The 22,251-nt window shown below is 42.2% G+C and overlaps 1 protein-coding gene across 2 annotated transcripts in view; it reads right to left on the bottom strand.

Moving 5' to 3' along the window:
- Positions 1 to 21,983, bottom strand: part of dab1b (DAB adaptor protein 1b) — a 64,025-nt gene extending 42,042 nt beyond the window's left edge. For both annotated transcript variants that reach the window (XM_082174257.1, XM_082174258.1), the window contains exon 1: positions 21,764 to 21,983. The gene's annotated coding sequence lies outside the window, so the exon portion shown is untranslated. The remainder of the gene's footprint in view (positions 1 to 21,763) is intronic.
- Positions 21,984 to 22,251: the final 268 nt, after the last annotated feature.

Below are 22,251 nucleotides of genomic sequence, written 5' to 3'. Positions count from 1 at the left end.
GTATTCTCTTAATTTGTAATGAGATTGCTAAATTTGCGATTTTTTTCTGCCTTGACAGAAAAAGCTCAAATAAATAATGTTGTACACTATTGGAGAGTCTACCTTGTTACCTTGCACATTTTCATCAGAATTTTGATCATTTTATGTTACATTGTAATTCCAGATTAAGAACATGTGCTTTGAAAACACCAGCTGGCAAAACCCCAAGTGGCAAATGAGGAGACGCGGTGTTTCCCAACCCTGTTCCTGGAGGCATCTACAGTACATCCAACCCATCCAACAGTTTGATGAAAATAGTAGTAGTAACCATTTCGTTAAAGGGTTAGTGACTTTTCTTTGATCCTAACAGGTCATTGTACTAAACAACACTGTAAGTTAAATCAACTATCAGTTCAAATCAAGCTCCCAAAACAACTACTTTTCTACTTCCTCCACATGATATGTCATGCTAGATATTTTCATAGAGAGATACGTACAACGATTATGATGTTGGGGAATATCAGAGAAGAAGTTCGTGTTTTGGTCATGGATGTGGAAAATATGACCTGAACGCTCAGTCACGTCAAAAGCAAAGCGTACCCATTGTAATCAACGACGCTGATACGGACAAATGCTCACTTCAGTTCTGTACTCTCGAGAAAACCTTGCTTACAGTGTGTCTAAATGTTTGTAGTTTGTGAGAGTGCAGAACTCACTCAGTGGGAATGCATGAACACAACTCTAGCTTTTTGAGTGGAATTCCTCAGCGCAGTGACTCATTTAAACACGTCTGATTGGTCATTGCATTCATGTGCTCAACAGACACGTCTGTGATTGGCTACAATGCTTAATGCTGCAAAAACAAGTTATAAACAGAAACCAGTGACACTGGAGGCCTGTGTCATGAAGCCGGTTTCAGTTGATGCCCAGGGGTGTGTTTCCCGTACAACGCTGAAACTCGCTGGTTCACTATCATAGTGCCATGCATCGTTGAAGAAATCAACTAGCGAGTCACGACTGTTTCCCGAAACCATCTTGTCGCAAATTGGTCATTCAACCACGTTGGTTAATGATGTCACGCAGGTGTTGGAGTAATAACTACTTTTAATAAATCTGTTTGAGATCAAATTACTGCTAGATGTTTTGCTATAAATGACAGACATGACATCTGAGGACTATTTCTAATTTTTCTCAGTTATTTTGCTTTATTTCCAGATTCAATCATAGGCTCGTTCTTACTTACTAGAGCTCGTTCGCACATGCGCACTCTTCAAAAATGGTAAATCTCTTGACAAACTAAAATACGTAAATTACATTTGTATATATTCTAAATAAAAGACACAGGTTGTACTGAATGTCAGCTTGCTTAATTTGCTCATGATAAGGATTTATTGAGTCCACATGTCATGCAAACTAGAAACTCTTCTTCTAACCACAGGTGGAGAGCTGTCGTTCCAAACACACAACTCTGCGATGATGTTTGCGAATGTTCGTTAGACCGATGGTTTCGGGAAACACAGACTCGTTGAACTGCTGATAACGACAGAACTTGCGACCACAGTTGGTGATTGCTAACGGTGCTTTCGGGAAACACACCCCAGATAAGTTTGAGATTAGTTTGAGCAAACTCTGATTTTCAGGTATATTGGTTTTATCTCCGGAGCAGAGTTTATGGGTTTATTCTGGGTTAGAGATCACAGACCAAACTGATGCAATAAAGCCACTCCTCTGTATCTCTTGCTTTAAAATAAAACAGTTTATAGTGAAAACTTTTGCTGCTAATTATTTATTATATTTATAATATATTAATTATCATTATGTACAATGCATATAATAATTATTATATGACTTGATAATTAATATTAAACTTTGCATTTAAATTAATACATGTATAAATACAAGCTTTAATACACTAAAGATTTTAAATAACTAAGTTTAAGTGTTTTGAGCATTTTGTGAACCTATATACATCAGTAATTAAATTAAATTGATTCACATCATGCATTGATATAGTCAGATGTTTTCTTTCGGCTGCCTTCTCAAACTTTTACTGCTTTTATTTACTTTTTTTCTTGCCTTGTAAATGTGTTTAATTTCATGATAATTTTCAAAATGATCTCTTAATCTTCAGAGAAGTGAATTGCGCCGTCTCTCTTGTGAGAAGTGAATCAAACTGACGCTCTCCATGTTCTGTGTGATTAACACTTTCAGCTGCACACGCTTCAGAGTTAATCACAAACTCAGGATCAAACCCTTAGTTGACAGAGAAAGTTTATACCGAGCTTTTGAGAGCTTGTTTAACCTGATCTAAACCAGGTTGGGTTTGTATGGTTTTGCCAAATCTAAACCTACTCTAAAACCTGTCTCGCTTCATGCAACAGGCCTTTATATTTATTAAATAAGATTAGTTATTTGCAGTAGCCCTGAGCGTAATCTTGATTAATGCAGCTCTTTTTTAATTACTGCGCATGGAAAAGCCATCCGATCAGTTATCGGGATACAGGAGCTATTTGATGTGGATAACTGTAAACAAGCTGTGTTTTGATGCTGACTGATGTCTGTGTTGATCGGATCACGGGGATCACATGTTAATGCCAAGTGTGCTGTAAACAGGGCCATAACTATAGTGGAACTAACTATGAAATATATGAATCTGAAACATTTAATGTAAAATGTAAAAGTATCAGTATCAAAGTATCATGAATTAAACGTTTCAGACTGGAAGAACTCTTGGATCAGCAGTGAATTGAAGCCTCTTGCTGTAATGTGATAATGCTCCCACTGAGGCACCAAGATATTTTAAGGCATGGAGACATTTTTTTTTTCAAGGTAAAACGTTTAAATATGTTATTTTGATGATTAAAGATGAGTTTTAAGGGATACAATTATTGACTATAGAGGGACTTTAAAACAGCTGGTTTTTAGGGGTGTAAGAAAATATCGATATACATGAGTATCATGATATTTTGTTTGGCAATACTGTATTGATTCTCAAAAATGCAATATACATATTTAAAAAAAAAGATTCATGGCAGTGGTTTCATTTTGAGTTTATATCCAGACCGCTAGATAGCAGTCCTGTTATCTTTGATCTTAAACAGTGACAGGAAAGAGCGTAAGGGCTCGCCGCTAATGTTAGCGTTAAAAAACATTGTTCGCTGCTAGTAATGGAAGACGAAATAATTGTTCCAGCTCCCGCTGCGATGTACAAGTGTGGCGTCATTTCAGCGTAATTTCATGAACGCGTGCAACCAAAATAACTCACTCAATAAGTTTGCAAAGAAATGTACGCTCTCAGTGTCGTAGAGAATGAAGGCTTGCATAATATGGTAAAAACACTGGAGCCTCGCTACACAATATCCTGCTGACAGCACATTACGGACATCGCTGTGCCCAACTTGTACAAGGAGGTAAAAATGAGAATCTCTAGACAGTCACTTTGACGTGATGCTTGGACATCACGGGCCACTGAATCATTCGTAGCGATAACAGCGCATTGCATAACGACTGAGAGGAATCAGATCTCGTACTGTATGTGCTACAGACAAGAGCGATGCATGACAGAGACACACGGGATAACAATTACTAAAGGAGGCCGTTATTAATTGTAGTTTGGAAGAGAAACATTCCAGGATTGTAACAGACAATGCATCCAATATGAATGGACTTGCAGACATGACCCACTTACGATGTTTTGCTCACAGCCTGAATCTCGCCTCACAGAAAGCACTGGAATTGCCAGCAGTGGAATGACTAGTCGGCAGGATCAGACAAACACGACCTGCTCCAGCTACCAAAACACAGGTTCACACAAGGTGGAATAGATCTCATGACATGATAGAATGATTTTTAGAGCAACAGCCAGTCATCAATGCAGCACTACTTTCAACAGAGGTCAAAAAGAGTGGAAAGCATGTCTTCCCACTGAATGAGGCTGAAATCGCATGTGCCGAGGAAGTGCTCAAGGCACCAAAGCCTAGAGTCCTGCACGGGTTCGGGTACCCGACGGGTGACCCGCAAATTTTGCTCAAACGGGTGAAAAATATCCAACTGTGTCGGATACGGGTACGGGTCGGGTCGGACACGGGGGAAACACGGGTCTAAACACGGGTTTAAAACAATCACATGCAAACGTAAAAATATATGCATATTTTTAGGAACACATCTACAAAAATATTCCTGTATTTCAAGTTGATAAAATAATTTAAAATCCACATCAGTTTATTTGTGCCCACGCGCCACGCCCTCCCAGGATCTATAACGTTACCTAGGCCACTTTCACTTTTAAAAATTCATCATAACCGCGTGCGCGATCTGCTTGCAGTCGTCTAGATGGATGCTGAGGAGTTGAAGAAAAGAATAGCTAGTGGAGATTGTAAAGTTGTCGACAATACGTCATCAAAAATCAAGTCCAGTGTGTGGGAGAAATTTGGAGTTATCTGAAGAAAATATTGTGAAAGGCTTTGCTGCATTTTCGTGTTGGATAGCCGCACATGTGGAACTTCATCGCCGAGGAAGCACGCAGATAACTGTGGTAACAAACCAGTTCTATCGAACAGTATTTTTCATATTTAACACTGTTCAGTATGTGTGGTGTGCAGGGCGTGTTTGAACCCAAAATTGTTAGATGTAGGCTAGACGAAATTGCGTGGCAGATATAGTGTTGTAGCCGCGTCTGTTAGGCTACTCAGTTTTGTGGTAACGTTAGCCATCATGTGCCGGCCTTTTGACAGTTTCGGCTGAAGTTGTCCTTGTGTTAATTGTCGTTATAACTTCTGTATGACCTGGCAATAAACATTTTTGTAATTGTGTCTATAATGTGATTGGCTAAACTGATTTTATTTCGGGTGCGGGTCGGGTGTCGGTTCTATTTTAAGCGGGTCGGGTCGGGTGCGGATTTTAATTAGTGCTGTTGATGGATAACGGGTCGGATGCGGTTTGAAGCACTGCGGGTACGGGCGGGTGCGGGTTTACAAAATCGGACCCGTGCAGGACTCTGCCAAAGCCAATGAAGGATGCAACACTGGTAATGTCACAAGAGAGCAAGTGTCATTGCACCACTTTATTCCAAGCTCGTGTGCTAGATTTTTCTCATTTTGCACCTGACCTAAGTCTACCTGGGTCTCGTCTACAATCGACGTCCCCGAACGTCTACAGTCGACGTTAGTTTATCTGGGTCTCGTCTACAATCGACGTCGGCCGATATGCCAATGAGAGGGAGACCCTGTGCATGGCATCAGCTCTGGATCCGAGGTTTAAGGATCTACACTTTCTCTCTGAAACGAAGACCTACTCCAAAATGACTGATGCTGTAGTGGCTGCCATAAAGAAGAAACAGAATTTAAGTAAATAAATACATGAATAAATTAGGCTTGTTTTCATTACATAAATTTAAGTTTTTAAGTGTATCAATTAATACAGATAAAGGCCCCTACACTCAAAAAAAATTTTTTGTCTAAAAATAAGTTCTCTTACGAGAGGTCTCTCGTACTGCGTAAGATATCTTACGCTAGGGGAAAATCCTTTTCCGCGAGATATTGAAGCCAAAAATTATCCTTAATTTTGTAATAATGCAAAACGCGTTGCGGCAGCAATGCAGACATAGGCGAGACAGCTCGCGCGCCTATTGGCTGCTCTGCGGCAACTGCAGCAGCCTATCGAGCGAGGCCTGGCGTGACGTCAGACCCAATCAGGGCACTTCGCGCCCGCTGCGTCACGTCCCGCCGAAATGGGCGTGGTCTAGGCCTATAAATATCGCTCGCAGGCAGCTATTATCTGATTTTTCATCCTTCAAGCGAAGCACACGCATCGCTGGAGCTGGATAAGAAGCCGCGCCGTCTGAAAGAGAGCACCTTCAGCGGGACGAGTCACTGAAGTCGCTGGCCGCGCCGCCTTCCTTGCCTTCCTGCTGCGCTTTCCGGCATTATATCCTTTCTCTGCTACTGTGTTTATGTATGTGTGTGTGCTCGCCACCGCGACACACACTCCCATTGCACTAAAAGAGCTGGGCGTCTTTTTCAAGACGCCCCTTTTCCTGATCACGCAGCTCTCGCACTCGCTGACGGCGACTGCCCTCACTGCGAGTTAGGTACTGCCTATGGTGACTCTGAGGACTCACCTGGCATCCTTCTCCGAGACTGCTCCTCCGCCCCCCCCCCAACCCGCAAAGCTTGCCGGTTCGCCCGCTTGCCTTGCCTGCTTGGGGGACGATACCTGTTCTCCCTCTGTTCGAGCCGCGCACACCGCGCCGCTCACAGAGGATGTCAGGAGCGGGCGGTCACGGGGCTAGCTTTCTCTCTCCCTCTGTTCAAGCCGCGCAAACTGCGCCGCTCACAAGGGAGGCTGGAAGCGGACGGTCGGGGTTAGTTTTTCTTTACGTTATAAGAAAGCTACCCTGCCTTCTGCGCCCCATTCATGCGTCACTCACCGGCGAAAGGAGAAAGATGTGTTTTTTAGTCCCTCCGAGGATGGACTGACCTTCAATTTCTCATACATATTCCCAGTTCCCTGATCATGCGACTGGAAATATCAATATTGCAGCAGGCGAGCCTGTTTTAATACAAGCGCGCCTGCAAGCATACGCCGAAGAAAGCATGTGACGCTCTTATATGCTCGTGCATCCGAAAACCTTTGCGTTCCCCCCTGTGGCTCAGTGGCGGAATCATTGGTTTTTCTCACGAGAGACCGGAGTTCGAATCCCGGTCTAGCGGCAGTTAAAATTATGCCGCCAATGCTTCGCTCTGTCAGTTCCCTGAAAAGCGACTGCAGACGTGCATTTTGCAGCCAACGAGCGCGTTGCACAACCCGCTCGCCTGCACCCAAACACCGTTTCTATGGTTTCCGTGCGTCACTGGCGAAAGGAGAAAAGAGCGTTTTCTGGTCCCCCGCGGACGGACCGACCTCCTCTTTCTCGTACATTTCTCATTCCCCTCTGAAGTTCGGGCGACTGGAAATGTCTGTATTGCAGTGAGCAAGCCTGTTGTAATACACGCATGCCTGCAAACAAACGCCAGCACGTTGACGCTCTCTTATAATACTCGCGCTAACTGAGTTACAATGTGTCTCCCCCTGTGGCCCAGTGGCAGACTCTCAGGTTTTTGCACGCGAGAGACCCGCGTTCGATCCCCGGGTCTACCGGCAGATAAAATTATGCCGTCAATGCTCGCTCTGTCAGTTCCCTGAAAAGGCGACTGCAGATGTGTATTTTGCAGCCAACGAGCGCGTTGTACAACCCGCTCGCCTGCACCCAAACACCGTTTCTATGGTGTTCCGTGCGTCACTGGCGTAAGGAAAAAAGGGAGTTTTTCTGGTCCCGCTGCGGACGGACCAACCTCCTTTTTCCTATACATTTCCCATTCCCCTCTGGAATTCAGGCGACTGGAAATGTCAATATTGCAGTGAACAAGCCTGTTGTAATGCACGCAGGCCTGCAATAAACGCCAGCATGTTGACGCTCTCTGTTTCTATGGCAACTTCTCGCTCGTTCAGTTCCAGTAAATGTGACTGTTCCAGTGTATCCTGCAGTAAACAAGTCGGTTCTGTCACCCGCTTGCCTGCACACAAACGCCGTTTTTACGGCTACCCAGATAAATCCCATAAGTGTGAATTTTTTCTGGTGTCCCGGCCACGGCCGATGGTGCTTTATGTGTAAGAAGAATGCCCACTGCCCAGTGCCCATCTCTACACACAAGCACATCCCGTCACACAGGGCTCGCGCACATGAATCGGCTCAGACCGATTGCGCTTCAAACATGGTGAATGTGCCCACTAACACCACGTCATCTTCACGCAAGCGAACGATGCTTTTGGTGTGATAAATGTGCCCGCTGTCCCGCGCCCACATCCACACATAGACATGACAGTTCCCACGGGAACCGCCCAGCCCTCCCCCTCGCGGTTAACCCTCTGGGGACCAAAAACGCGCCCGCGCGTTTTGCTCGTTTTTTTTTTTAGCAATGAAAAATAAACACAAAATGCTCTGTTAATTTTGATCTTTCATTTTCGTGTAATACATCAATCGATCCTGTTCAGTTTCTATTTTTTTTCTGTATACTCACAATAAAAATAAAGTGTTTTGCTTTTTGACAAATAAAGAAAAACTAACATGATGCTATTTCTGCCTTCTCTCTGCCAGTAAACTCCCATTTGAAACGCGTTCGAAAATTATCTATAACTCCGCGAAAATTCAGTCAAACAGGGAAACAGACCCACGGGCATGAAGCTTGAGATCGCAGCTTTTAAATGAAGTAATTTATATAAAAAACAAATATTATCAGCTTCTGTAATCTGTATAAAAAGAGAGCGACTCCAGTCGAGCTCATTACGAGATGATTCACAGTAATTTGACCACGCCCCGGAGAGCGCGTGCTATTCAAACGCAAATTCTGAGAACCATTTCAGTCTGTGAAACGCCCCCACATCAGCTGTAAACAAAGAGGCATAATATAGCCTACCTTATGGAGAAAATTTTCCGTGCTGATATGAGGAGCAGATCCCGCTGAGGAGTGAGGTAGGCTAAGTTATCCTTTCTCAAGTGTTAATGTGGAATAACGTTATGGAATAACGTTAGTGTAGGCCTATGTAAACAAAAAGATGAATCGCGTTTCTATAATATGAATCGCGTTTCTGTGAGATGAATGAAGGGTACATATTTGTAAAGACTGTTTAGCCTAAATATGAATCGCGTTTCTGTGAGATGAATGAAGGGTACATATTTGTAAAGACTGTTTAGCCTAAATATGAATCGCGTTTCTGTGAGATGAATGAAGGGTACATATTTGTAAAGACTGTTTACCCTAAATATGAATCGCGTTTCTGTGAGATGAATGAAGGGTACATATTTGTAAAGACTGTTTAGCCTAAATATGAATCGCGTTTCTGTGAGATGAATGAAGGGTACATAATTGTAAAGACTGTTTAGCCTAAATATGAATCGCGTTTCTGTGAGATGAATGAAGGGTACATATTTGTAAAGACTGTTTAGCCTAAATATGAATCGCGTTTCTGTGAGATGAATGAAGGGTACATATTTGTAAAGATACTTTTCTGCTCATATATATAAAATACTATTTTGTCAAAAATAAAGTCATAGACTAAGATGTTCCAATGTTGGCTATATTCAAACTAATGAATACATATGATAAAATGTAGGCCTATAATCTTTTTTTTTTTTTTTTACAAAGAAAGAGTACTTTTTTTGCAGAAATATTGCTGAAATTGTAATTATTGTTGTAATTGTAACCTTTTTAATAAAATAGCAAAACATATTTACAAGATAGATGTAAGCAAAATCTTAAATGGTCAATATAAGTCTTCTTCTAAATATATAGGCTATTTTGTCCTTGCATTGTGGCTCAGTCAGTGTCACACCTGAATGAATGGCTAATTATGCAGAGTCATTATGCAGAGTGGGTGGGACTGGGTAATCTAAGGTGTAAACTACTCCTCCCCCTCGCATATTGGCTTTCCAAGCAAAACCTGTTTTACACCATTTAAATCAATGTATTTTTTTTTTGTGAACGATAAAGCAAGACTATTTTCACATAATTTTGAAGCTAGAACTCCAAGAGAAAACATCCATTAGTCAAAAGTCTTGTGGGCACATATTTTGTATGAGTTTTGTGGTCTTATTTCAGCAACTTTCATTTTTATTTTTTTAAATAACCACGCATAAACATTATTCTCTTAAAAATACAAACATCTACATACATGTTGCTCGCATATTATGGTAGGCCTGTTTGTGCTATATAGAGTGAATTTACACCTTTGCCATTAACATGTTTATAAATAACTGAAAAAAGCACAAATGTCAGAGCATGTCAGAACATCTCAAGGGCCCCAAAAACAGCTTGGTCCCCAGAGGGTTAACCACCGCAGAGGAGTCGAGCGCGGGCAATCTGCCCGCTGTCATCAGCGCGCCCCATGCCTCAAATGTCACGAGCGACACGCTTGTGTTACAGCACACCGAAGCTTCTCCATCGCTGAGCGAGCGGAGCGCGCTTCGTATTCGACCCCTAGCTATCCATGCAGACGCATGGGCAAAGCTACCCGGGGTTTCGAAGTGGGTGCTGAACATTATAGAAAGAGGCTATTCGCTGCAGTTTCGCCGACGCCCTCGCCGCTATGTGGCGCGCGTCGAGACCACGGTAAAAACAGAAGTAGCACATCTACTTCGAGCCGAAGTGACGAAACTATTGAGCAAAGGGGCCATAGAACCTCTCTCTCAAGATCAGAGCGAGGGAGGGCTATACAGCAGATACTTCCTGGTACCGAAAAAAGACGGGGGTCTCAGACCCATACTAGATCTAAGGCAACTGAACAAAGTGCTTGTGAAGCGACAGTTCAGGATGCTCACGACCAGGCAAATCCTTGTGCAGATTCGCCAAGGAGATTGGTTTGTGTCAATAGATCTGAAAGACGCGTATTTTCAAATACAGATAGCGTCACGTCACAGGCGATATTTGAGATTCGCCTTCGAGGGCCAGGCATATCAGTACACAGTCCTGCCGTTCGGTTTGTCCCTAGCACCCCGTACATTTACGAAGTGCATGGATGCGGCGCTCGCACCCCTCAGAATGAGAGGCATGCGAGTGCTGAACTATTTGGACGATTGGCTGATTCTAGCGCAATCTCGCGCAGTGCTCATAGAACACACGACCATTTTACTCGATCACCTCGAGGATTTGGGTCTGAGTGTCAATTGGGCGAAGAGCTCCCTGTCACCCAGTCAGAAAATATCTTTCCTGGGCACAGAACTGGACTCACTATCCATGATAGCGCGACTATCACAACAGCGCGCGGTAGACATTCGACGCACAGCGAACTCTTTTCGCTGCGGCGCATCTGTCCCGCTCAAGAGATTTCAGAAGATGCTAGGTCTCATGGCCTCAGCATCGTCAGTGCTCCAGCTGGGTCTGCTCCGCATGCGCCCGCTGCAGTTTTGGCTGAAAGCGCGAGTCCCACGCGAAGCGTGGGCACCCGGTTTGCTTCGCCTCAGGGTCAATCAGAAATGCGTTACAGCTCTGAAACCCTGGAAAGCGAACGACTGGTACCAATCAGGTGTAAGCCTGGGGACTTCCTCGAGGGTGAAAGTGGTGTCCACGGACGCGTCCACCTCGGGATGGGGAGCGCTGCTCGAGGGCAGACCGTTCTTCGGCCAGTGGTCAGAACGGGAGAAGCTCCTGCACATAAACTGCCTCGAAATGCTGGCAGTAGACAACGCGCTGACGCGTTTTTGTCCCCAAATAAAAGGTCACCACGTCTTGGTCCGTTCGGACAACATGTCTGTGGTGTCCTACATAAATCGCCAGGGCGGCATCAGATCCGAGAAACTGTACAGGCTGGCAGAACGCCTCCTGGTATGGGCTCAGTGCAACCTGCGCTCGCTCAGAGCAGCGCACGTGCCAGGGATCATGAATATAGGACCAGACAGACTGTCCAGGAACAATGTTCCGGCAGGCGAATGGTCTCTACACCCACAGACAGTCCAACTGCTGTGGAAGAAATTCGGCAGAGCGGAAGTGGACCTGTTTGCGTCTCAAGAAAACGCTCACTGTCAAGAATTTTTCTCCAAGAGCAGGAGCGCGCTGGCCCATGTGTGGCCCCGCCGCCCGCTCTATGCTTTTCCCCCCGTCTCTCTCCTGCCTCAGGTGATAGAACGGATCAGGGAAGAAGGATGCTCAGTACTGCTGGTAGCACTGTTCTGGAAAAACCAACCTTGGTTCCCAGCCGTGATGCAGTTAGCAAGTACTGCCCCGTGGCCAGTACCAGTGAGGAGAGATCTCCTCTCACAGGCCCGCGGCTCGATCTGGCATCCTCACCCGGAACTATGGTCCCTTCATGTCTGGGCCATCAACGGGTACATGTTGGACTCCCTAAAGGAGTATTAAACACGATCACGCAGGCTAGAGCTCCGTCTACAAGACGACTCTATTCTTCGAAATGGTCAGTGTTTTCGGGCTGGTGCACAGCCCGTGGTGTGTCACCCACAAACTGTGATGTGACGGAGGTGCTTTCCTTCCTACAAGAGCTGTTGGATGGGGGCAGGGCCCCCTCCACGCTCAAAGTTTATGTGGCGGCTATAGCAGCGTTCTCAGAAACAACGCTTGGTCAGTCAATAGGAAGGAACGATTTAGTCATCCGCTTCCTTAGAGGAGCTAAGAGACTGAATCCTCCCAGACCTCCCTCAGTCCCCGAATGGGACCTTTCTACGGTTCTGGAAGCCATGAAAGGTGCGCCATTTGAGCCTTTACAGTCAATCGATTTGAAACACCTGTCTTTCAAAACGGTGTTTTTGCTGGCTCTCGCTTCAGTGAAGCGCATAGGGGATCTGCACGCGCTCTCTGTGAGCGCGGCGTGCATGGAGTTTGGGCCCAATGACTCAAAAGTTATACTCAAACCTAAGCACGGTTATGTTCCAAAATCCCTCAACACACCGTTTAGGGCGCAGATTATCTCTCTGTCAGCCCTACCGGTCCCTGATGAGGAAAGAGACGCGAGCCTCCTTTGCCCAGTCAGGGCATTACGAGCTTATGTGTCTCGCTCGTCTGTTTTCAGACAGACGGAACAGCTCTTTGTTTCGTTTAGCGGACGTTCTAAGGGACTAGCCGCGTCGAAACAGAGCCTATCCAGACTGATAGTTGATGCTATAGCGCTGGCATACGCCTCCAAGGGCATGCAGTGCCCTTTGGGTGTCAGAGCGCATTCCACGAGAGGCATGGCCTCTTCGTGGGCCTGGTCAAGTGGGATTGCCTTGCAAGATATTTGTATGGCGGCAGGCTGGGCCTCCCCGTCTACATTTATAAGGTTTTATAACCTAGAGGTTCCCGCCCTGCAGGCCAGGCTGCTGTTGGTCTAAACTACCAGTATTATCTGACCTGATGCGTTCAGCTCAGAATGCTGCGTTTGCTGAGCACAGCTCAATGATCGACAGTTTAAAGCTGGGCAAACTGTGTGAGACCCACATTTTTCCCCATCAGTTCAGGCCGTACCCCGCCCTGTCTGTATGATGAAATTCGCGTCCCATCGACGCTACTTTATGTGGAAAAGTGAGGCTGCACCCCTCCTTCTTCCCGGACTCTCTGTGAGTTCACTGAGTGATTGTGCACTATATGTACCCCGGGCTTTCGCCCTTGGGTCTTTGGTGTCAGATCTCAGCATGCACGGCGTTTTACATTGGGTCCCCTAGCGTAAGATATCTTACGCAGTACGAGAGACCTCTCGTAAGAGAACGTACTCGGTTACTAACGTAACCTCGGTTCTCTCTAGAAGAGGGAACGAGTACTGCGTATCTTGCCGTGCATGCACACGCTCTGGTTGCTTCGATGATGAAAAACCAGATAATAGCTGCCTGCGAGCGATATTTATAGGCCTAGACCACGCCCATTTCGGCGGGACGTGACGCAGCGGGCGCGAAGTGCCCTGATTGGGTCTGACGTCACGCCAGGCCTCGCTCGATAGGCTGCTGCAGTTGCCGCAGAGCAGCCAATAGGCGCGCGAGCTGTCTCGCCTATGTCTGCATTGCTGCTGCAACGCGTTTTGCATTATTACAAAATTAAGGATAATTTTTGGCTTCAATATCTCGCGGAAAAGGATTTCCCCCTAGCGTAAGATATCTTACGCAGTACGAGAGACCTCTTCTAGAGAGAACCGAGGTTACGTTAGTAACCGAGTACGATTTATGTATTTGAATTGCATAACAAATTTCCATGCATTTGGATTACATAGTTTTAACATAAACCAATCAATAATCTGAATGTGATTCATATTTTTAAGTCATATCTAAATGAAACAGATAAGATTTATGTAATTGTATTAATAAACTGAATGTGATTTATATTTGTCAGTCGTATGTAAATGAAACAGGTAAGATTTATGTAATAGGGGCGATTTATGTAAGGGGCGGCAGTGGCTCAGTGGTTCATGTAGATTGTCTACAAACCGGAAGGTTGGTGGTTCAATCCCCGGTTCCACCTGACCAAGTGTCGAGGTGTCCTTGAGCAAGACACCTAACCCCAGCTGCTCCCGACGAGCTGGATCGCCTTGCATGGCTGACACCGCCGTCGGTGTATGAATGAGTGAGTGAATGGGTGAATGTGAGGCAATATTGTAAAGCGCTTTGGTGGCCATTGGGTCTGTGAAAGCGCTATATAAATGCAGTCCATTTACCATTTACCATTTAATAGTACACAGAAAAACGCCCATGTTAAATCAACACTGCTCAGTGTTCATATGTGTGCACACTACAGAGGTAAAGCGGTCTTGAAGTTAATGAGATAATTAACTGATGATTGAGCATTAATTATGAACACCTGCTGTTAACAAGCAGAATCACTGAAGGAAAGAGAAACACAAGAACTACAACTGACTTCAGACACAGCCTTAGATGAAATCAACTGAAGAGAAAAGAAGACATTAAATCTGTGAAGATCTCAGCAGAGGAGGATTAAACAACTCCACAAACAGCATTACCAGCTTCACTTATTACTAACCAGACTGACTTTATTTCATTTCCGTTTGAATGAAATCAATAGTTATATTTTAAAGTCACCATGATGGTGGTTAGCGTTTGCTTTAGTTTGACTCTTGACCCTTGACTCTGTAATGTAATTTTTTCCTGGTTGCTATAATTATGTGTTTATAAAACACATTTGTTGCAGCGAAAAAGCCAAGAGAACATGAGATCAGTTGATGTTGGCTGTTTATTGATGAAGGTGTAATCATCATATTGTGGCCTGAATCACTTATCTTTTTCAGTGTCTAATGCTTTGATTATTGGGGTTATGTGATTTTGTTTTAATTGTTATAGTAGCTGTGTGACCTGACAGCATTAGATCCAACAGTTAATCAAATAATATAAAGAATTTTAAAAACATTTAGTGCATTAAACTTTCTACATTATTACTTGGACATCAAGAACCAGTGTATGACTCTCAACAATGGTGACAATCAATGAAATGCTTCATGCTGCAGTGCATGCTGGGTACAACCAATCAAAACTCACCCATATCTCCCAGCATGCATTGCGGCATTAATAAATTATGCATCAGGATTTTTGTAGCTTTTGTCACCATTGTTGAGATTCATATGCTGTTTCTTGATGTCTGTGTGAGTTTAAGTATTGCCATAGATGAAAGGTTTTTGTGCACTAACTATAAAAAAAAGTATATTGTTTGATAGATTTCATGCTGTAAAATCAAATGGCTTCTGTTATGGATAAAACAAAATAAAAAAACACAAGTCCTATATAATCAAAGCATTAGACACTGAACAAGATCAGCGAATCAGGCAATTACATGATGATGACTTTGTCATCATCATCAATAAACAGCCAACATCACCTGATCTCTTTTTCTCTTGGCTTTTTTGCTGCAACAAACGTGTTTTATAAACACATAATTATAACAGCCAGAGAATGTTTATATTAAAGAGTCAAGGGTCAAGAGTCCAACTAAAGCAAACGCTAACCACCATCATGGTGACTTAAAAATACACCTATTGTTTTCATTCAAACGGAAATGAAATAAAGTCAGTCTGGTTAGTAATAAGTGAAGCTGGTAATGCTGTTTGTGGAGTTGTTTAATCCTCCTCTGCTGAGATCTTCACAGATTTAATGTCTTCTTTTCTCTTCAGTTGATTTCATCTAAGGCTGTGTCTGAAGTCAGTTGTAGTTCTTGTGTTTCTCTTTCCTTCAGTGATTCTGCTTGTTAACAGCAGGTGTTCATAATTAATGCTCAATCATCAGTTAATTATCTCATTAACTTCAAGACCGCTTTACCTCTGTAGTGTGCACACATATGAACACTGAGCAGTGTTGATTTAACATGGGCGTTTTTCTGTGTACTATTACATAAATCTTACCTGTTTCATTTACATACGACTGACAAATATAAATCACATTCAGTTTATTAATACAATTACATAAATCTTATCTGTTTCATTTAGATATGACTTAAAAATATGAATCACATTCAGATTATTGATTGGTTTATGTTAAAACTATGTAATCCAAATGCATGGAAATTTGTTATGCAATTCAAATACATAAATCTTATTTTTAGACAAAAAAATTTTTTTGAGTGTATCATACACCTGGTGAAATGCAATGTAGCGCGACGCAAGTGTGTTTTGCTAGTTTCAGTCCGACGCAGTTTTCATTTTCACGTCCTGTGCCACATTTGCATTTGCGCCCAATTGTGCGCCCATGGGTGTGCTGGTCTGAAAACCAGGTGTGTTCTGGCATTGTTGGTGTGTTGCTAGTTTGAGGAACTGAAATAGACTGAGCCATTGACCAACTGAAACCTGCTCTAAAGTCAATAGCGAAATATTTTTTTCGCCACATTAGTAATGTGTGCCTATAGGCGGATCCAACATGCACGTAAACTCTGCTTATTACACACACAGGGATGCACACCAGCACACAAACATGCCAAAAATATATTAAAAAAAGGATTACAAGGTAAAAGATTATTATTGTGTACATAAAGATATGGTAGAATCTGGCTTGTCCTGTAGATGGTCTGCTTGCACACTTTAACCTCGTGCACGAGCAGATCCGTTTCCTCGCTGGAGAAGCGATCAGTCTTTCCGCTTGCAAATTCCTCCATGTAAATAGCGAATCCGCCATGACACGAGCACAACTGGCTTATAAAGGGAATGGGAGATGAGACTCTGATTGTTTTTTTGCACATTACACCCAAAACACACCCATTACTTATTAAGAGAAGAGGGACAACCCTTTCAACCAATTGGCCGACTTGCTTGGAACGGTATTTGCCACTTCTAAAGACAACAAACTCTGCACATGATGCTGCTGCAGCTGAGATTAAGAGGTTTAGAGAAGAAAAACCTTTGCCTCACCCAGAAAACCCAATCAGTTGGTGGAAAGAAAATGAACATGAGTATCCTGAGCTATCCAAACTACCAAAGCGTTTCCTGCGCATTCCTAGCTCAAATGTTTCTGCGGAAAGAGTTTCTCCACTGCATGAGACACTGTAACTGCACATAGACGTGCCCTGAAATCTGAGCATGCTGACCAGCTCATCTTCATCCAGAAAAACCTTAACAGACATAAATACATACTGAAAAACCTGTGAAATCCAAGTTAAAAGCTTCTGAGAATGTTCAACGTCTGCATTTTGTTTTATTGTTTGCATTTGTTTGTTTTCTTTAGCAATTTTTCTTTAAGATTGTTCTTTGATATTAACCAGATGTAATTATTTTGATCAGATCACAAAAAAAGGTAGGACATTGTATGTTACTTGCACTGTGAACCTTTAAAGCAGGATCTAAAAATATATATGTGACCCTGGATCACAAAACCAGTCATAAGTCGCACGGGTATATTTGTGGCAATAGCCAACAATACATTGTAAAGATCATGTTCCATGAAGATATTTTGTAAATTTCCTACCATAAATATATAAAACATTTCTTTTTCTGAGTGAATGCTGCACAATCACGAACTTAAATGGACAACACCAAAGGCGATTTTCTCAATGTTTCGATTTTTTTGCACCCTCAGATTCCAGATTTTCTAATAGTTGTATCTCAGCCAAGCTTATTTAATCAGCTTTCAGATGATGTAGAAATCTCAATTTAAAAAAAAAAAAAAACCCATGTGACTGGTTTTGTTTATAACAGTTTACATTTTTATCAATTTAATTTATCTAAAGAATCATGCAAGCACTTTATTTTTGTCCATTTCCGTCAATTACTCTTATTGCACAAAAAGTAGTTCCATGACGTTGAATATTTACAGAGACTGATTAATGCTAATGAAAATCCCACTGTGTTCTGGTTAAATACATTTTTAATGCTCAGGTTTTATGCATATAGTGGTGTTTTCTTAATGACAGCTTTTTTGAAATTAGATTGTATTCCTAAAATGAGAAATATCGCTATTTATCGCAACTTATCGTATCGCAACCCCTATATCGTGATACGTATCGTATCGCCAGATTCTTGCTGATACACCAGTAGGGACTGGTTTTTGTGATATAAAACAATTTAACGAAGACAAATCATTTCAGAACTTTTGCACATTTAATGTAAAAATTACAACCTATGCAATGCCACCCCAGACAACACATAGTGTCGGCCCAGATCCGGCCCACATCTGGTTTGTGTGGAATCCACGTGTACCAGATGTGGGCCGGATCATTGACACTATGTTACTGACTGGGACTGAAGTTTTACATTTCAGAGAAAAAAAGGTAAAAATAAAACTCTAAAAATATACTAACTGCATTAATCTGCACACCCTTTTATAATCAGTTATGTGGCTGTGTTCAGAGTGGACTAATCAAGCTCATGTGAAATAGTCCACTACACACCTGTCTTCACCTGAAGAGACACTGATTAACTCCAAAAGATCTCAGTTTGGTTTGGTTGCTGCTACTACAAGAGCCATGGGCCACAAAGAGTTTACGAAGCATCAACGGGATCTCGCTGTTGAAAGGTTTCGCTCAGGTAAGGGCTACAGAAACCTTTTCAACACCATGGAACACAGTGGAGTAAGTATGACAGTGGCATTATCAAGAACAGGGCATCCCTCCAAAACTGAGGAGAAGACAAAGAGAAAATTGGACAGGGAGGCTGTCAAGAGGCCGACAACAACATTAAAAGCGTTGGAGGTCTTTCTGGCAAGTACTGGTTGCTCCCTACATGTAAAAACTAACACTATTCTCCATCTGTCCGGGATTTGAGGCAGGGAGACAAAACAGAGTTATGTGTCTAAATGGTAAGCACCCCTTTAGAAGTTGGTCGATCAGCAAACTCTTGACAAAAACTAGTTCTCATGAAGAAACCAGCCTTTTCTAACAGGTCTAGGTTCACTTATTTTCTTTCTTTTGCTTTGTTTCTTTTCTTTTCTGTTGCGAGTCGATTTTTCTAAGTTAAGTTTTGCCACAAAGCTGTAGTCTCTGACTCTCTAAACTGACTATCAGCTTCAAACTTTAATCCGGCTACGAGACTGTGCATCTTTTCATCAGCCAACACACTACCGTCGCCAAGATGCCACTCCGGACGCGAACAGACCAACAAATTATTGAACCTGGAAAACCACTTTCAGCTTTCGGCGCCACAGGAGGGAATCACCATTCAAAGACGCAGAGAAAAACAATACCTCGAAGATTCCAGCTGAACTGATGCATTAAGTAGTTTCATAGCCTCGTTGAATACTCAATGCGAGGGTTAAAATAATGATTGAAGGTTGTTCAGGTCAGGTCTCAGAAATTGCATGTATTGTTAGAAACTTCACTCTCTCATTTTGACCCAAAACCAATGTTGACCAAATGTGAGTGTTCATCAGAGGGGTCCAAGACGCTGGACTTTTGATGCACTTGAACCACGAATACACAAAAAAAAACAAAAAAAAAAATGTAATGGATTCGAGGAGTTTTGTGGTTGAAATTTTAAAAAGTAACAAGTCCTTCCCTCACGGGTCAACTTGACCCCCTTAGGAATGAATGGAACGCAAGGAATGCTTCAGAACACATAGAAAAATGCAAAGACTTTACCAAAAAAGTATTTTATAATGTCTACATGAGTATCTGAATGCATATTGAAGGAAAACTGACTTAAGGACCCAGAGATAATTTGAAAAGAAAACAGTTGAGTGTTCACAGACACATACATGCTTTACTTAGCTATATACTGTAAATGGGGACATTCCATAGATTTTTATACAAAGCTGGTTATAAATACTTTAATCTAACACCCTATTGTGATGCAGTCATTGCAATTTTACCTGGTTTTAGAAACTACAGTAGTCAGTTAATTAGTAACACTTTTAAATAGGCTTCATTTTTTTCCCATCCATCTAGAACGCTTAGATCATGCGTTTGTTATCTGCAACGTAGGGGAGGCCGAGGCTTTGCAGTCGCCGGCCTCAAGCTGCGAAATATTATATAATTGAGTTGCTCCCACGGTGTCTGAGGATCCCGACTGGGACCAAAGCACTTTGTTTGTCCCCAAAATGTGGTTAAGTAGGCACACACACCAAATACACACACACACACACACACACACACACACACCGTGATTTTCTATAGACAACCTCAGAACCTTTGGCCCTTGGAAACATATTGCCATTTAACTGTGTGACTTTATTACATTTTCAAACACCTGGTCAATCCTCTCAATAGTATTAGTACTTACCGGTACTAGTCCATATTAATACTAATGCTAGCCACAGAAAGTGAGGAACAATTATTTAATTATTTTTAATGTGTTAAACAGCTCACATTAAATGCAGGAATTCACATGTTAAGTGTAAAAAAATATATATATTCTTTAAAAAAAATAGATGAACTAAAAGCAACGTTACATGTATTACAGGGACAATTCCCCTGAAGCAAGCTGATGTTCAAATGGTGATAGGTCTTGGCTCACTCATCAACATTTTTGAATTTTTAAAACATATGGTGACATTAATACTGCTGTTTTGTCCAGAGCCGTTAATGCTTTTCTCCTCACTGGGAATTATGAGCACTTGGCCAACAACATCTGGCATGTGCTGTAAGGTAGGGTGAACATATGTCAGATTTTCTCCCAGACATGTCCTCCTTTTCAGACCTTCAACTAGGATTTCTAATTTCATAAAATGTCCAGATTTTCGGTCATCGTAGGCTATACATTTTAATGTGTAATTAAAGATAAAGATACATATACTGTATATATATATATATATATTTGGTAAGACTTTAGTTTAGGGTCAAATTCTCACTATTAACTAGTTTATTAGCATGCATATTACTAGGATTGTGGCTGCTTATTCGTACTTATAAAACATATATTAATGCCTTATTCTGCATGATCATATTCTACATCTCTTAATCCACACAATACCTAAATTTAACAACTACCTTACTAACTATTAATAAGCAGTAGCCTAATTAAGAGTTTATTGAGGCAGAAGTCATAGTCAATAGTAAGAATTGTAAACTAAAGTGTGACCAAAAAAATATATATATACATATTTCTGGCGCTTCATTGATTTGGACAGCACGACTTCACAGAATTGTTTAATTACGTATATAGAGATTTAGGGTTTTGTTATAGCAGCTGCTTGACCACACTGAATCACCAATCCTGACTGACTGATTTATAATATGACATCAGAACAAGGATCACACATCATCTGAAGTTTACAGAATAATTTCCTGAAATATTCTCCATTTGTAATGCTTTGTAAGCAACTCTGTAACTCCAAACAAGCACACAATGCAGTAACATTAGTGTCTGGATCCCATTCAGCTATATTTGCTGAAGTAATACATATGTTTACAAAACCTATAGTCGGAGTCCTGAGGAGGATTGTGTGTTGCAACGTTAACACAAGTTAAACGTTAGTAATTGTATTCATACTTTAATAATTTAGGCTGCATTAGGCTAATAAAATCGAAAGTTATGCAATGTTTCACGTTTCTCCTGAAACATCTCAAGCAATGCACGGAAAATAAAACATGTAAGGCCTAATTAATTAACAATAGCTCTGATAAACACGACGTGTGTTTTTAATAATTCCTCCCTTCATGATTTCAGTCTTAAAAAATATGTTTCGGAGAAATCCTGTCGTATTAAAAATGTCAGTTTGTGTGACATTGACAATCACAATGTGATTGTCACAGAACGACAGAAATGAAGCGAAAATAAGTGCACTTTACCCACATAAAGAGTTATATTTGTAAAAGTTCATGCCTGTGATCTATATTGCCGCCGATGCAGTTTGTATAGTAAAACGCCGCGCACCTGTAACAGCAAACACCGCGTTACTGTTACTCACCTATTACTATCAGTGGGTCGCTTCTATTCCAACAGTCATCGGTGTCTAGCAGCTCCCATGGTCAAATGATGAGTTAAATCCAGTTTGTGCACATCCTTCAGCACATCTGCGTGTGAAGTGCCAGTCCGATCACACCATACCCTCGAAACCGATGATCACAATGACGGTAGACAGATATAACATGTTTCTTCTCAGCCAGAATAATCAGCTATGAAGAGAAGTGGGGCGATGGGGTGGGAGGAGAGAGAGAGAGAGAGAGAGAGAGAGAGAGAGAGAGAGAGAGACCCCCGTGACAAAATAATTCAAATGCACGGAGGATAATGCTGGGATGAGTGAAGGGGGATGGGAGAGGATTAAGTGGGAATGGGGAATCAGAAGCCCACCATTACATGCATACAATAACAGATGCCCACTCATTTATTTGTGTAGTGCTTTTCACAGTCCATGTTTTTCAAAACACGTTTGTTATGTGTGTAATGGTGTAATGC

Source organism: Leuciscus leuciscus (assembly GCF_965113295.1).
Source record: "Leuciscus leuciscus genome assembly, chromosome: 6".
NCBI lineage: Eukaryota > Metazoa > Chordata > Actinopteri > Cypriniformes > Leuciscidae > Leuciscus > Leuciscus leuciscus.
The sequence above is the reverse complement of the archived record's forward strand: the minus strand, read 5'-3'. Positions and strand labels throughout refer to the sequence as shown.